A 16792-nucleotide genomic window follows, 5' to 3' on the forward strand; every position below is an offset into this window, starting at 1 on the left:
GTAAAAAGTTTTGGCATCTCATAAAATATATTAATTCTCTATTTGGATGTTTGCCACTTATTAGTTCAATGTGCTAGAAAATCTTTTAAGAGACTTTGTGTGGTCGTAGGATTGATGCTTCAAATAATAATAATTGATATTGGTAACACAAAATGAAGGGGTTAGACTTTTACAACTATATCAAGAGTTAAATCACTATGCAACTCTCAAATATAACTAACATTCTCCTTTCATCGATATGAACAAGAATGAAACATAATCCATTACAATTATTAGGAGAAAACAAGAATCTTGATTGCAATAACTCTCAGTAGTGCTCCCTTAATATATACGAGTCTATGTGTGATACTTTATCAACTTTTTATTGGCTATGTTTATGCACTTGAATATCCTTTTTCCCCAATGAATAAAGTTGTTGTGTTACATGCATTATGAGAAGGTGTCCCTTATGGTGTGGAAATCATTTTTTTTTAGAAATTGATTTCTTTTTGTTCCAAAAACAAACTACTCATTACCATGTAATACATATAATGTATTAAACTTACAACCAAAAAATTTGTCTAAAAGATTCTACTATTTTTCTCGAAAATAATTTATTTTCTGAACAAAATACATACCAGTTTAACGATCTTTTATTTTTGATTTCCCCTTCTACAATTCTTTTCATTTTATAATACATATATATGAATTTTAAAAATAATTAAATTTAACTATTTCAAATTACGAATAATTAATCAATTGTTTACATCTTTAAGTTTCCTTTTATATTATATTAGATGTCTAACCAAAAAACAAATGTGAGCAATCATATTATATAGACTTGCACATTTAGTCACTGTGTTGCACTGTAACAATCAGAGTGTCATTCATTTAGCGAAAAACCCACATTCCATTTATGAACCAAGCACGTTGACCTGAGATACCATTGGACTAGGTAGGCATTAGAGGAAAGAAAATTACACTTCAAAAATATTCGTATAGATGAAAACCCTGCTAATATGCTCACAAAAATTTTGCCAAGAGAAAATGATGAGCTATGTAGAGATTTAGTACCTATGGTGATTTGATGACTATAGTTTTGTTTGACCCCTTTTCATTAGCTTGAAGTGGGAGAATGTTATACATATGACATGTGAAGCAAATGAAGTTGTAGTTTGTTGATTCATCTAGTTAACTTCATGTTAGGCCTATCGATAAACATCGTGTTGACTGTAGGTGTGAGAATTGTGAGCTAGTAGTTGAAGCAATTATTACAAAATTTTGATTTTATGAAGCTTGCAAATGTTGATGCCCCTAGTTTGGACTTCCAAATTAGTTTTCTTATGAATTACCAGATTTATGCCCTAGAGGCCAGGTCCAGGTCCGTGACTAGATTCGTCCGGATACTTCCAAAAAAAAATATTGATTTTTTTCAATTATTTTCTTATAATTATAATAGATTTGATCTGTAGATTCATACTATGAAATGCTTTAAAATCATAGTTCATACTTTGAAATGATTTAGTTTTAGAATTATGTATATTTCTCTCATTTTTTAGTATATATAATATAGAAATATATATAGATATACACCCTTCACAAATCATAATTAGAAAAAAAAAATACAATTCACATACCTGAATCAAATTCATTTCACAAATCAGTAACTAAGTTTTTGGCACCTTGTTTTTATTACTCTTCTACTTCATACTTCCAATATATAATCTTGAAAATGCAATGCTAATGAGAGGATAATAAGAAGAATTTATTTATTTATTAAGTGGGTTCTGTGTATTTTCCTGATTGACTCTGTTTGTTCTGTTCTTACTCTTGTTGTGTCGTGTATACCTTTATTGTGCATATATGTAACACTTCAGTAGCCTTTGCAACTAAAATCAATTTTTAGCTTAAAATATCATGGAGTTTGCAACCAGTAGCCCTCAGCTTGATTGAGAGTCCAAACAAAGCACCTAGCCCATAATACAAGGCCGAATTAAGAGGCAAAGCCCATTTTTCCCAAAACAAATTGAGGTTTTGACCTTTTGGGGATTAGTAAACTTTTATAGAGCACACCATTTTATAATTTCATAATATTTTATTAATCTTAGACCCTCCAAATAATGCAGGGGTTTAGGCCATATAGTAAAAACTAAAACTTAAAAAACATAATAACCAACCTACAAAATCAAATCTTGTTGAGGAAACAACCCTAGGGATGATGTGACGACAGTCAAATTCAAGATGGCAAAGTATCGGCATGAAAGAAATCAATAACAGATCTCATAAATCATTAAGGATTCAATGCATAGATTTTATCGATCACGACAAATCTATACAGATATATAAAATCTACACATCTCTAATATGGCAATAAATATGATAGGTGTTGAAAGATTCATTCCATGTTCACATTAATTGCTCAAATACCTTGATTGAGAATATTCCAGTTTTTAACCAAAAAAAGAATACATGTCAATGGTATCTGGTATCCAGTTTCTAGGAACGGGCAGGTTTATACTGAAGTCCCCTCTTATAATAGCCTATCAGCTAATTAAGAAGTTCTTGGAATTTTTTTTTTTTTCTATTTAAAAAATGATATGTCTCTATTAATTTTTTAATAGGACTTTTGATTTTTAAAATTCATTAATTATTTTTAGTTTCTAATTTATTTACTCAATCAAATATTTGTTAGAGACGTTATTTTTCATCTTAATTTTTTTATTTCTCTTATTAAATTTTCATAATAGATTTTTTGATGTGGTTTTTTTAAATGATTTTTTTTTTAATTTGATAAATTGAATTTAAATAAATAATATTTATTAATTTATTAACTTTCTTTTTGTAAATATTATGTTATTTAAATTGAAAATTATTAATAATCAAATTTGTTTACATAAGATTATATTTTAAAAAATAATTTTATTATCGAGCACCAAGCTTGGAATTTGATGGCCGTATTGGCCATTTTTGCACTTTTTAACCGTATATGACAGGTTAAAAAATTGTAAGACTGTATGGTTTGATAGACTAATTTTTTAGAGAACCGTCAATATGACAAGTAAATCTATTACTAAACTGTCAATATTTGTTATAGGTAATTTAGTATTATATTTAATATTATACATAAATGTGATTGCATAATTTGTATAATATATATGTATGATAAATATATTATTTTATATTATAGATGTTTCTATTTTTTTGTTTCTGTTTAGTTATCTTTCTATTTCGGTGAATACATATTTATATTAATTTAGAATCTTATTGAAATACAATATAATAAACTTTAAATTTTATTTTTAAAACCATACAATTTAAAAAGTTCAAGTAACATACATGAATTTAGAAGCTTGCTTCTTTTATGATATTGTATATAGCACTAATTTATAATTAAAAATTATTCATAGAGAGTTATATATATATTACTAATTAATATTATTATTTTTTAATTTATAGAATATTTAAAGTTAAAATGAAAATTGACAATCAATTTTTTTATCAAAACATAGAATGAAATGCATGAAACAAAATTTGCCATCATAAAAAAATCATATGATAGGCAGGGGTGACCATCAAATTGCAAGCCTGTCGAGCACCTATCAACTTATCGTTATAAGCACAAAAGCGTGCAACTGCTAGTTATTATGTTAACATTAATTATTATTGTACTTGCCGTAGGCTAGTACTATTGCATTCAGTTTGCACAAGTATTGTATTAGTTTATCATTTATCATCCAATCACAAGTACTTATTTTTGAATAATTCAAATACTTATAAAGATTTGTTATTCATTTATAATTTTTATATTTTATACAAATTATATGATTGCCTAAATTGGTTTTGTGTTATAGGAGCCCTTCTTTTGGAGGTTCTCCATATTGCAATCTTTTCGGTGAAATTCTCGTAATTACAAAGCACTTATACTAATATATCATTAATAATGAAGTTTTGTAAGAGGGAAAATAAACACATTACTATGCATATAAAAGACATATAAATAAAATATAAAAGAAAAACTTAATTTTAAAATAAAATATAACAAAATTGATAAAATTAAACTACCCTTATATTTATATAGTAAAATGCAATAAAATAAATTTACTTAGGTTTCTAGGTATATGTGGATTATTGTGATGAAAAAATCTTGGAATAATTTTATTAACTAGGAAAATTGTGTTATCTTAGACTTTTTTGAAAAGAAGTAAGTGGAAGTTCATTAAAAAAATTAATTTAAATTTAATATAAAAACATGAAATTATAATTGAAGTGTATATAATATGTTTTAAAAAGATTAACTGTAAATAAATATAAGAAACGGGTACCACATTAAGAACATATATTAATTTTAACAATGATTACATTATAGATTCATGTTAAAAAGAGTTGCCTACATTAAAATTAATAATATAATTTGTTTTCATTTTTTCAACAATTCTATTAGTTTATTTTTAACTATACACCAAAATTGATTAATTATGAATTATTTTTCACTTTTCACATTTTTTTAAAAACTATAATATAAGTCTCGAGCAAAAGAACATTTGAATTAGACTAAATTAATTTTATTTAAAATATTAAAAATAAATATTATATTCTATAAACTTATTACAAATACAATTAAATTATAAGGCAAGTACATGCCACTACGTGGCACTTGTTATTATATGTTAATAGCGAATAGATTCAAACCCAAGATCTTTTCAATAGAAGCTCTAATAAATATGTCAATTTTTTTTAATAGTAATACTTGGAGAGAATTTTTTTTCACTATTTATTAAAAATATAATTTAATCTATGTTTTCTTTTATGAAATTTACATTTGCTTTTAATTTTAGTTTCTAAAATTATTTTACTATATTTTTTAAATTAAAATAATTTTTAATTTTTAAAATTATTTTAGTTTTTACTTTTAATATTTATTTTAGTTTATTTTTATATTATTGTAGAGATTTTTTAATTGATCATTCCATTCATATATGATAAATTAAATATAAACAAATAATAATATTTAGTCTATGTAAAACATTTTTAAAAAATTATTTTATTCACATTAAATTATATTTAAAAATAAAATTTATTACTAAACATTTATGAGTTCATTGCATATAAGAATTGTTATTAAATTTTGAAAGTTTAGTAAAAATCTATCATGATAAAAAAAAGTCATAATAAAGGAATAAATTTATTATGAGAGAGTTGAATAAACTAAATTGAAAGATGGAGGTTCATTTGGTCGAAAAAACATAAAATAAAAAATCTACAAAATTTCATAATTTAAAATATGAAGAAAAGATGATAGAGTAAGTCCTCCAAATGATGTTAACCTTCGCATTGACCACCATATAAGAATGATGATTACTGTTTCTTTTTGCTTCTTAGTGAAGAATTATCTAATTACAACTAGAAATTAACATTTTTTGGGGTACTTTATTTTAGAATAAGCATATGAATTATTTTAGGTACAGATGTAAAATCTAAGATAAAAAGAACTATGATGCTAATTACTATGAAAATACTAATAGAAAAGGGTTTTGCATTTTATTGGTTGAAGCTTTGTGTTTTATGTTTTGAAATGTTTTAGCCACACTTCATAATGAAAAATAATAATTTTTTTATTTTGTTAATATAAATTTAGTTGAAAATTTACTTCTATCAAAATATAGAAAGTATAAAAGTATAAATAAAATAACATTGTTGTCTTATTTTCATTTTCAATGTTTTGTCAACTTTGTCTTTAATCCAAATGTGTTGATTTTGAAGTTTAAAAGATTCTGTGATGGATGACCTTTTGATTTATTTTGCGATCTTAATGCTACCGACTCGTCCCCAACTTCGCCCAACACTTTGAATTTTCTTATTCCAGTACTCGAATCTCAAGATGTTGTATAGGTTAATGAAGGGTGTTAAAATACAAGCTTTTCATCCACATCATTAACCTTACCCTTTAAGAGGTTAAGGTTCGAAGTACAAAATGCTTGTTTTGATTTAAAATCTTAACCTCTCAACCAAAAAAGAGAGAGTTAAGATAAACTTTTCAAACACATGTTGGTACTATTAAGATTGGAGTCCAAAACACGGACTATTAACCTCTTGGTTCACTTAATAAATAGTATGAATTGAAAACACCAATATGAACTTTGCCACCTTGGCATTGAGTGCATGTAATAGAAGAACACATTGTGTATGACCACCATCTCATTGTAAAAGTATTAAGCACATGGTACATAAAAGGCCAACACAACAAGTTACACGTGTGGTCAACCTATAGGTCACAGGAAAAGGTACAAATAAAATGTGGAAGCATCGAATGAGCACTTGACTAACTTGAATCGTTATTCAGAATGTCATTTGATTCAATGACTTTGTGAACATCATTTGATTGGTGGTCTAGGAATGTGGCTTCTATAATGTTGTCAGATGTGAAGCTCATTCATGATATGGGAATGTGGCTTCTATAAGGCATGAATATGTGGTGTCAAATGATAGAGGAATGTGTGCCAAGTTGTATGAATCAAACAAAATGTAATTGAGAGGTATAAAACTAAAATTTATAGCCTTGGGAAGTTAGAGTGTCTATCCGATGGCACCGACTCTTCCTTCCACATATGAAGTAGACAACATTCATTAATGGCCAGTTTTATCACATTCTACAACATGAAACAAATGCACTCTCTAATTCAATAGAAGTAAGCCCTTAAAGCACAGAGAATGTTGAAGTATTTCCACTCAATGTAAGAATTTACCTATAGAAGCCTCAAATAAGTTAAATGTCAACAACAACGTATCATGATGCACAAATACTACCTCCATGCTCACTATCACTAACCTTAATTTGATATTATTATGCAAATTCCATTTAGATTTTGGTGATTGTCATGCCCTCATATTTTCTTACCACTTGCGGATCAGTTTGTGAATATGTGTTACTAGGGGAGAGGACCTGGTACTTGAACACCCTAGCTTCGCGCTTATCAAAACCCTATGTAAAAATTTCAAATCGCTTCCAATTTTTTACAGTAGCATACTTGGTGAGTCGTCTACTTATAACTAAGATTTCAAATCCATGTCACTCGTTATGATGCCACATCAGTATGCTTTTTTCCAAGTTGTTCAAAACAGCCCAAAAAAAAAGTGAGACCAATAGTCATGCATAAAGGGCATCCATAGTTGAACAGCTGATGTGGCATCACATCATTGGTTACTTTTTAGATCAAAGGGTACATTTTCATTCATTTTTTGGTAATCATCATTGTACTAACAACTTTAAAGTCACAAGTATTAGTGCAATGTTGTCAAAAAAATTGGACATTAAGTCAGTAAGTGTAGGTATAAAGTACACAATTTCTATCACAACCATTGGAACCCATTCAAGTACTAGGTCCTCTCCCCTATTGCTATTATGGACTTTGGTGAGAGGACTATTTCAGAAATTTTGAATCCTTGAATCCACACATTATAGTTGCAAACTCCTGGAATACATGTAAGACATGAGGGAAGAATTCAATGGTGAAAGATGGGAATACTAGAGTTCAGTGGCATTGATATATGCGTCTACACAGGGGCCAACTCTCAATAAATGTTATCGTGGAAGAAAAGTACATTTTGGTAATATATAGACACAAAATAGACAGGTGGTGAGCATAAAGCCGATATTTTATGGTCATGTATGGGCCTTATGTTCTTGATCATTTCATGGAAAGATGGTTATTTGTTCATTAAAAACGTATGTAATTAGAAACAATGATTCATAGATCAAAAGGAGATTGATAATGATTGATTACTCAATCTTTTGAAAGGTCTAAGATCCAAGTTTCAAGTCATATTCGGTTAATTTTTGCAAGGTTAGTTAATCTCACCAAAATCACATAATTGGGAGGCAGATATTAACCATGGAGGAGTAGTTTTAAACCTCAATGTCTATATAGGGGATCATTTTGGCTTTGTAAAAGACTTTTTGGAAACTTGAATAATTGAGAGGACAACTTTATTACTGAAGTAGTATTGCTTCATGTATTGAGAACCAAGTTAATTTGAAAGTATTTTCAATACCTTTGGTTGCTCAAATTCTTATCAGTTATGTTCACCATAAGAGGATATAATATTTTATTCTCTCTTTTGTAAAGACAATTAGTTAGTTAACAATCTATTCTATGCGATCAAGCACATTTCTTGGTATCTTGAAAATGTGCACATGATATAGAAAGTTAAAGTTAATTTATTTGATCCCTGTATGCATACTTCACTAGATTTATGATGAAGTTTGAATCTTTATTAGTATGATTTCTTGTTAGGAGTTTGTATATTCTTTGAGAAAGAAAAAAGTGTTGTAAATCTTGATACTTGTTCTTATCTCTAACATTTTTAAAATCCAAATTTTACATCCTACGAGGGAGCTGCCCCTCTAAATGCAGAGGAAGGTCACATATCAAGGACCTATTCTACTATTGGGAATAGTTTTCCACATACACTCTGTTGGGCTAAATTACGTCATTTTTCCAAGTGACATATATGTTTACCAACACAAATATATTATAAAACTAGTAGAAATGAGTAAGTACTCCTACATGAATGATACTCAGCTTCACTTCAACTAATACCCTGACCTATTATTAATAAGAAATGTGGTAAACATATGATAAAAACAAATGCTGACATGGATAAAGCTAGAGATAAATAAAGATAGAACTCAAGATATTATATATTCATATATATTTGAAATCATAAAAAATTTTGGTTTAAGCCAAATTATAAATTTACTAACAATGATACATTAGATGTATTGATAAGTAGGAGATAATTTCCACAACAAGTCAAATTGTGATATTGCTATCAGGATTTAACTGTGTGATTTTGAGTCAAACTCATTGACCCATGTTTCATGAGAAGTGATTCAACATGAATCCATCTCTCATGAGAATAAATAGAACACTTAGCACTCATTGGATCTAGGTGATTCTCATAGGGTTGATAGAAATATCACAACATTAGATGTATTTATTAAAATATAAGATATTGCTCTATCTACCCCACCTAAATATTTGAAAAAAATAGAGACCCCTATTTCGAGTTTTAATTTTTGTTTATATACCTAAAAATTATTTTGTTCTCTTTTTTCATTCATTGTGTACACTCCCAATAATGAAAGGAAAACCAAAAATATTTTATTACATTAAATGTGCAAAATCCTAATGGGAATGTAATAAAATATTTTAAGCCCCAGTGGAAGGATTGAGGATGTTATCCTTGTACTTGTTCCCACTTTTCATCACAAAGAATTCATATGAAAAGTGGGAAAATCATTTTCTAGGGGCTTCGAATGAAGCCCCCCTAGGGCTTCATTTGAAGCCATGGCCCTAGGGACTTTGTTCGAAGCCCCTTGTGCCAATCGGCATGGGGGGCTTGAAATGAAACCTTAGGGCTTCAAACGAAGCCCCTAGGACTAATAAGTGGCTGAAAAGTGGGCTTGGGGGCTTCATTCAAAGCTCCCCTAGGGCCACCCAAATTACCTTTAGGGGCTTCAAATGAAGCCCCTTCATTCGAAGGTCCCAAAATAGGATATTTTACAAATTTTTGCCAATTATTTCCCTTTTGGGGGCTCAAACATAGGATAAATAGGTCCATATTCTAAAACTAAATATAGAAAATTATTTACTTTGAATAAAATTTTCAATGACTATATTTTTAGTATATATATTGTGTTTATCGTGATGCTTTATTTTTAATTTTATTAAATATAGGCTTTTTGGCCCATTTCACAAATCTCTGTTTGAAACTTCTAGAAAAATGGAAAATGAACATTTCTAGAAAATCAAGAAAAACTTCATTTCGATAAATACAAGGGTATGTGTAGGATCATGGTCAACCAAACTATGGTCTTAAGTGGCAATAAAAAATCAAAAAATCAGGGTTATGTCAACTTGATGTGCAATTTTCTACTTGTTATAAACTCTATATCAAAAAGTTGAGAGAAAACAATCTCTAGAAAATTGAATTTAGTTTCTAAACTATGAGGCCTTATTTGAATAAAATAAAAATTGATTGGTCAAAATTTTGAATTTTAATGCAATAGTACAAAAATTTCAAGACAAAAATAAGGAGTAGACGTATGTCTGACCACCTTAATCAAAATCAAATGATAAGAAGTAGAAATATGTCTGACCACCTTAATATTTTTAAATAATATTCTAGATATAAGAAGTAGACTCATGCCTAGATGTAACACATATTTTTGGGTATTTTTATTCTAAATAAATACTTAATTATTAATTTTCTACTTTGGTACTTTGGAATTTAAAAAAAAAAAAAACTCTTGCATCTGAACACCTTAACTAATTCAAAACTCTGCAAATTTTTTTCTTATAGTAGAAGAAGCATAGAATGTGATACATATTTTGGATTTCGAAAATGTTGTACCATTTGAAACTTATAGTTGTTTTTCAAGCTATGTGACAATCAACATTTTATATGTAATTCCATTAGAAAATAAGTAATAGAAACTTACTGAAGTCATATTTTGACAAACCTTACATTTATGTAAAGCTAAGAACATTCTTAAGAAATCCTTTTCATTTCATCAAATTTTGGTATAAAAAAGTTGTTAGCTACATGTTTGAAGTAAAAAAACACACAAAAATAGGCCATAAACATATTTTCAGGATGTTTTAAAAGTTGACCATATAGGGTTGGTATCGAAAGATATAGCAAGCATTATAAAGGTATTAATTGTTTTCATTTAGTATTAGGATAAGTGGGAAAAAAGTCGGAATGGATTTTGAAATGCTTTGAGGCATTTCAAAACTACATATTTTTTCAGATCACCACTTTTTGGCACACCATGATCATGCACATACCCACAAATCAAATTATATTGATAAGAAACAACCTATGTCTAGATTATTGTTAGCATCCCTTTGCCACTGAATAAAATCTATAATTTTTAACAAAACTAAATGAAACCAACTAAACTTGCTAGATCTAAATGTTACTTTTCTAGCCTTGAAATAATTTTGTCATTATCATATGTTAAAAAAAAGCTATGTTGATAAAACAACCCATCATTCTTTGAAAATGTCAATTTTCATATACACTGCTTCTCAAAGGAGAAGGAAAAATGGACTACAAAGGAATTTAAAAAATAAAATAAAAATTATTGCTATAAACTAGAAATAAAATGCTAAAGAACACTAGTTTACATCATCTTCAAATTCTTTAAATTTTTTAATTAATATACATTTGAAAAATGAAGTTTAAAAAAAAAATCTATCTAAGTGTCAAAGTTGGCCAAAAAGTGGGAACCACTACTATGGCTTGATGGGTTATCACTAGTTGGCTTGCCCATGGTTACTATCCTCAACCATTGACAATATTTGAAGTCTTCTCAAAAGGTCTAGAGACTATAGTTCCTTACTATGTGGACTATAACCACAAAACAAAAGATTGTACACTTGTCTTGGTGTGTTTTTTTTTAGGGGTTGCCTTTGGGTTTCAAGCTTAAGTAATTGCTGGTTCTAGATCCCAAATTCTATTTTTGTGGGAAACTAGAGTCTTTTATTCATATCTTCTAGTTCTCTCAGGAATCAACAATATTAGAGTTGGATCCATGACTTTTTTAGGCCTTCCAATCGAAACCTATTTTCTTGGCATTTGGCTTTGTTGGGTGATTTGATTAGAATCCTCTTTAAGTACTCCCATATTTGGCATGATTTCAAGATGACAATCTTATTCAGGCTTTAGAAACGTATAAATTTTGTTCTTTTCACTCATAACTTTATTGATATTAATGTTTCTATGTACACTAAATATTTCATGTGTAATAATGTTCTCATGCAAATTCATGTTTAGGCCAATAAAGTGGCTATTGAGGTGATCCACCTATAGGAGTTGTTACAACATTGGGGTAATTACCATTGTATGGTTTCCAAAGTGTTATTGGATTCTACTCCGGTCAACCAAACTCCACCATGTGGGTGTTATCATGGTTGCAGGTCTTCTATATGTCGATCATAAACCCTGAGGTCCTAGACTCCTCACCACTCTTCTAGTAGTGGTAGTGATGGGTGGTGACATCTCTTGACCTCTCCATCAGATCACGACTCTGTCACTGGATGGTCCCCTATTGTTCCTATTGTCTCTTTAATTCCTTCTACATCTAGTTGGTCTGGTGTCGATGGAGATTCTACTTGGCCCGCTTCCACTTCTTCCAAGTGGTTTTCTCAGCTAGCCTTGACAATTTTTCCTCCTAGGAGAGAGGAGAGAAGAATTAAAAGAAAAAGGAGAATGCTAATTATAGGTAGTCTATTCCAAATCCACTCCCATATCCCATTGATGTATGAGGTAGGGATGATCACTAGAACCCCCTTAGTTGGCATTTCTTTTTCCACCTAAGGTGGTTTATATTATTATTTTTTATGAATAGTTGATGTTGTTTTCCAACCATTGGCCATATGACTCGTATGGGGTGATCTATATCCCCTTACCCTTTTTGTAAATATATACTTTTATACTATACTTTAACAAATAATGCCTATTCATAAAAAAAAAGTCTTTAAATTGGTCTATCTTGCAAGCTTTGAAGTACCAAAAAAGATAAGAAGGGATATGGAGATCTGTCTTCTGAGAAGAGGAGGTAGGTGTAATTGGACTTCAACCCCCAATTAAGCCCTCTCAAATTATTTCTCCATAGTTGTGTAGTCCTTAAAATCTAGCATCCATTAATTTGGAAGCTCTAGGACATATTAGGCCCCATTTTAGTGATCTCCTTGATTTTGGATGCATTTATGCTTGATTTTCCTCTTTATCTTTTTTGTTTTTACCTAAAATTTTGAACACTTTTTGAATCTTACAACTTCCACCTCAAAATTTACCCTTTCAAGTATAGGTAAAACCCTATTTGACATATACCAATATAGATCAAACCTATTTCAACCTATGCATTGGAGGTTGAATTTTGGTGGGTTTTAGGCCTAAGAAAAACAAAAACAAAAAAACAATTTATTGGTAAGGTTGACCTTCACAAATTTAGACTCCAAAATTACTATAAATGGAGGCTTCTACAACTCATTTCCATGCCAAAATGTATAAGACCTTGATCCAAAATCAAAAAAACCTCATATCATTAGAAGCAATTCTAATCTCAATAATTCAAGTCTAAGGTACATCTCATGAGTTTAAGAAAGCAAGCATTCATTAAAGACATCCATCCATCAAGCATTAATGTATTCTCTTCCATAGATCTAGTTCTTTTCTCCATAGGAAGAAAAGGAGTTGGACATCAAGGGAGGGGATCTACATACATGTTTAGTAAGTGTGGATCTATTGCATTTGTGAAGACATCATATGATTCAACAACTTAGTATTCAAGTAGTAAAGTATATATACTTGTAGATATAATGGATCCATATCCATCCATGAGGGTTTGACAAGAAAGGTATTATTTACATTGATCTTTCTTTACATAATTTACTTATTTGATTTTAAGGTCATTTTCTATATAGGGATTTGACCAAGGCAAGTTCCTTTCCTGCAACCATTTTCCTTATGTTGTGTGTAGGTGCAGATTCATAGAGTTTCAAGTTTAGAATTGTAGATTCTAGACTTCAATATCAATCACATTCCTAGGTTATTCAAATTTATACCTCCCACGTATATGTTGAACCTATTTCAACCTATTGTAGTATAGGTAAAACTTGTTGCAACTTACTCTTGTGGACCTGGGACATTTGTAGCTAGTAGGTCCACAACCTTTAAGTTTTTAGATCTTGGTCCATTTCAAGATTTGACATAGTTTGATAGGTTTTTTCTAGATCTAAAGTTGCTTCCTTTACCAGCTCTCAAGTTGAGTACATTTCCATCATTCTTCCTTCAAAGCACATACTTTGATACTCTAGATTTGATATCTTTCTATCCATGATTTATATGATCTCATGTTTACTTTGATTTAATTTACTTATATATACATTACACTTCTAACCCCACATTCTTACATTTTCTATTCATATACTTAAAGGATCCTAGAATCAAACACCTCCTTTTAGGTATAGATCATGTATTAGCACCCCTATATCTACTCTAGTTTGTGCTAGTTATATTTAGTCTCAAAAGTGGGCCACATTTTCCCCTTTTAATTTATTTTTTTAAAGTGATGACCTATCACTGATCACCATTTTTCTACTATACATTTTGGTGAGCCTAATTCATAACCTTTTAATTCTATTTTTGGTGCTAGATTTACTTTTAAGTATCTAGACCTACTTTGTTAAATTGTATCCATCTACTTAGATATCCTTTGTATTTCCATTATACATCTAGATCTACTTTGTATATATTACATCTTTTATACAATGTTAGTTTCTTTCACATTGTAGTGCATCTCCCTTTCCTCTCATTCCTTTGTGAATCAACTTTATCACTTGTAGTCCAACCTATATTATTCTTGTTAGAATAATTCATAGGCTCATGGGTTCTTTTGAGCTTGAACTTAATTTATTTCCTAACAATATTGATGAAACCAACATGAATCCTAGTTATCCTAATCCTATCACAAAGAATAACTCTTTTCATGTTGAATATAAAGCATTAAAATTTCCTCCCACACAAGTCTAAAAGTTTATTCATGAATTTGAAAATTTGGAAGATTGGTTAGCTCAAAAAATCATAATTCTAAATTTATTTTTATTGTAAAAGGTTTAAGGAATATCTTGGGTATGTGTAGGATCATGGCATACCAAGGTATGGCGTTAAGTGGTGATGAAAAATAATAAAACCATGGTTACTCAAATTGATGTAAATTTTTGAACATCTTATCAACATTATGTCAAGAAGTTGTAAGAATAGAATCTATAGGCAATTGATTGTAGTTTCTAATCTACTATCCCTTTTTTGAAAAAAAATTGATTGTTCAAAGTTTTAGATTTTAATGCGATAGTATGGAAATTTTAGGAAAAAGATATAAATTATGTGTATGTATGACCACCTTAATCAAAATCAAATAATAATATTTTTCACAAGATTATAGATATGAGTAATAGACTCGTTCTTGTATGTGGTAGATATTTTTATGTATTTTCTTAACTAAAAAATTAATTACAATTCAGGGGGAAATGCGATCAATGAAATTGTTAATATAAACTAGATGAGATGAGTTCATTAGTTAAAAATCTTCACCTCAAGTCATTCAATACATGAGAAAGATGGATTTCCAAACATAATTGAACTTAGATTAGAAAAACCCAAATTATACTGAGGAACTACACAAGAAAGCATTCTTTCATGCAATGTTCATTAACCCTAGATGTGAAATCTGATAGTAATTTCTTTTTGATGAATAGTCTCTTCCCTAATTAAATATTAAAGCTACATATTCACAAAAAAGGGTCAGGGGATACAATATTACCATGTGAGAGTTCACATGACAGATCTAGAAATCAAACAACTATTCATAAAAAACATATAAACTACCCTAAGGCAGCTAAAGTAGTATTAACCAAGGGAGGTGGATCCTGATTTTTATTAAAACTCCATGCATCAACGAGGTTGGATGGTGGCTTAGGAGGATCCCATATGTCATCAACAATATCATCGTTCTCTTTTTCTTCTTCTCCAACTACCTTGGGAAGAAAAATAGCCAGATCAAGTTAGGGGAATGACCACTTAGGATCACTACTAGTAGCAGGCCAACTAGAGGAACTAGGAGGAGCAACTAGGGATCAACCAGAACCCTATTGTGGGGAGGAAGAGCAATGATGGAGGACATCCCAAACATCATTGAGAGAGAAACAAGGAGCTTGGGAATGTGATATCTGTGACCAACGGGATGAGGAGCTACAACCTTAGCAGTAACTATGGGGTGGAGTTTGATTCACCAAAGTAGAATCTAGCAGTACTTAGGTGACTGTACAAGGCACATTCCCCCAGTGATTAAGGATCTCTAGCATTTGGGCCACCTTGTTGGATTGTACTTGAATCTACATCATCACATTATTACATATGCAAGCTTTAGTGTACATAGATACATCTATATCAAGAAAGGTGCTAGTGAATAAAACCACATTCCTATCCTTCCAAAGAGTGAAAAGAATCTACATCCTAAAAGAATGCCAAAAATGGGTATACTTGAAAGGGATCCTAGGGGAATCACCCAACAGAACCATATGCCAAGAAAAAGGCTCTGTCTTGAAAGGTTTGAAAAATTCATGTATCTAGAGAAAATACTATTGAGCTCTACGACATAACCTAAAGATGTGCAAGAAAGACTCTAGTTGCCCACAAAAAGGACAACACAAGTGAAGAACACCCAAATTCTTGAACCAAGGACCCAAAGGTGATTCCTGGAAAAGGACACAATGGGAAAAGTGCAATCTTCAACTCAGTGATGGAATCCCAAATAGTGTTAAACTTGTATCTCCAATTCCACTGTAAAGACTGGAGGTACCAACACTGGTTGAGAGAATCAACCATAGTCCAGTGAGGTACCAACCAAAGTCACCCCTTCTTGGGATTGTAATTGACAAGAGGAGTACACAGATACCACTTCCACTCTTTCCACCATGGTTTGATAGGATGAATACCCAACTTGTAGAGCATATGAGAAGGAAATTTAGAGACCAATAGGTCAAAATCTTGTCAATCTAGATAGGACAAAGGAAACTAGACCTACATGTCTTCCCAGGATCTAAGGCTCATGGTAACTCTATAAAAAATGGTCTTTGGGAGTCTTGATGCCATGTTTGAAAAAAAATAGAGCATTGGCATCCTAAATCTTGGCAAGGAGCACACCTTGAATAGAAAACAAGGGTGACCAACAAAGGTTGTGTTG

This window comes from Cupressus sempervirens, chromosome 3, assembly GCF_028749045.1.
Source record: "Cupressus sempervirens isolate cs-2001-9-10 chromosome 3, ASM2874904v1, whole genome shotgun sequence".
In the NCBI taxonomy this organism is placed as follows: Eukaryota; Viridiplantae; Streptophyta; class Pinopsida; order Cupressales; family Cupressaceae; genus Cupressus; species Cupressus sempervirens.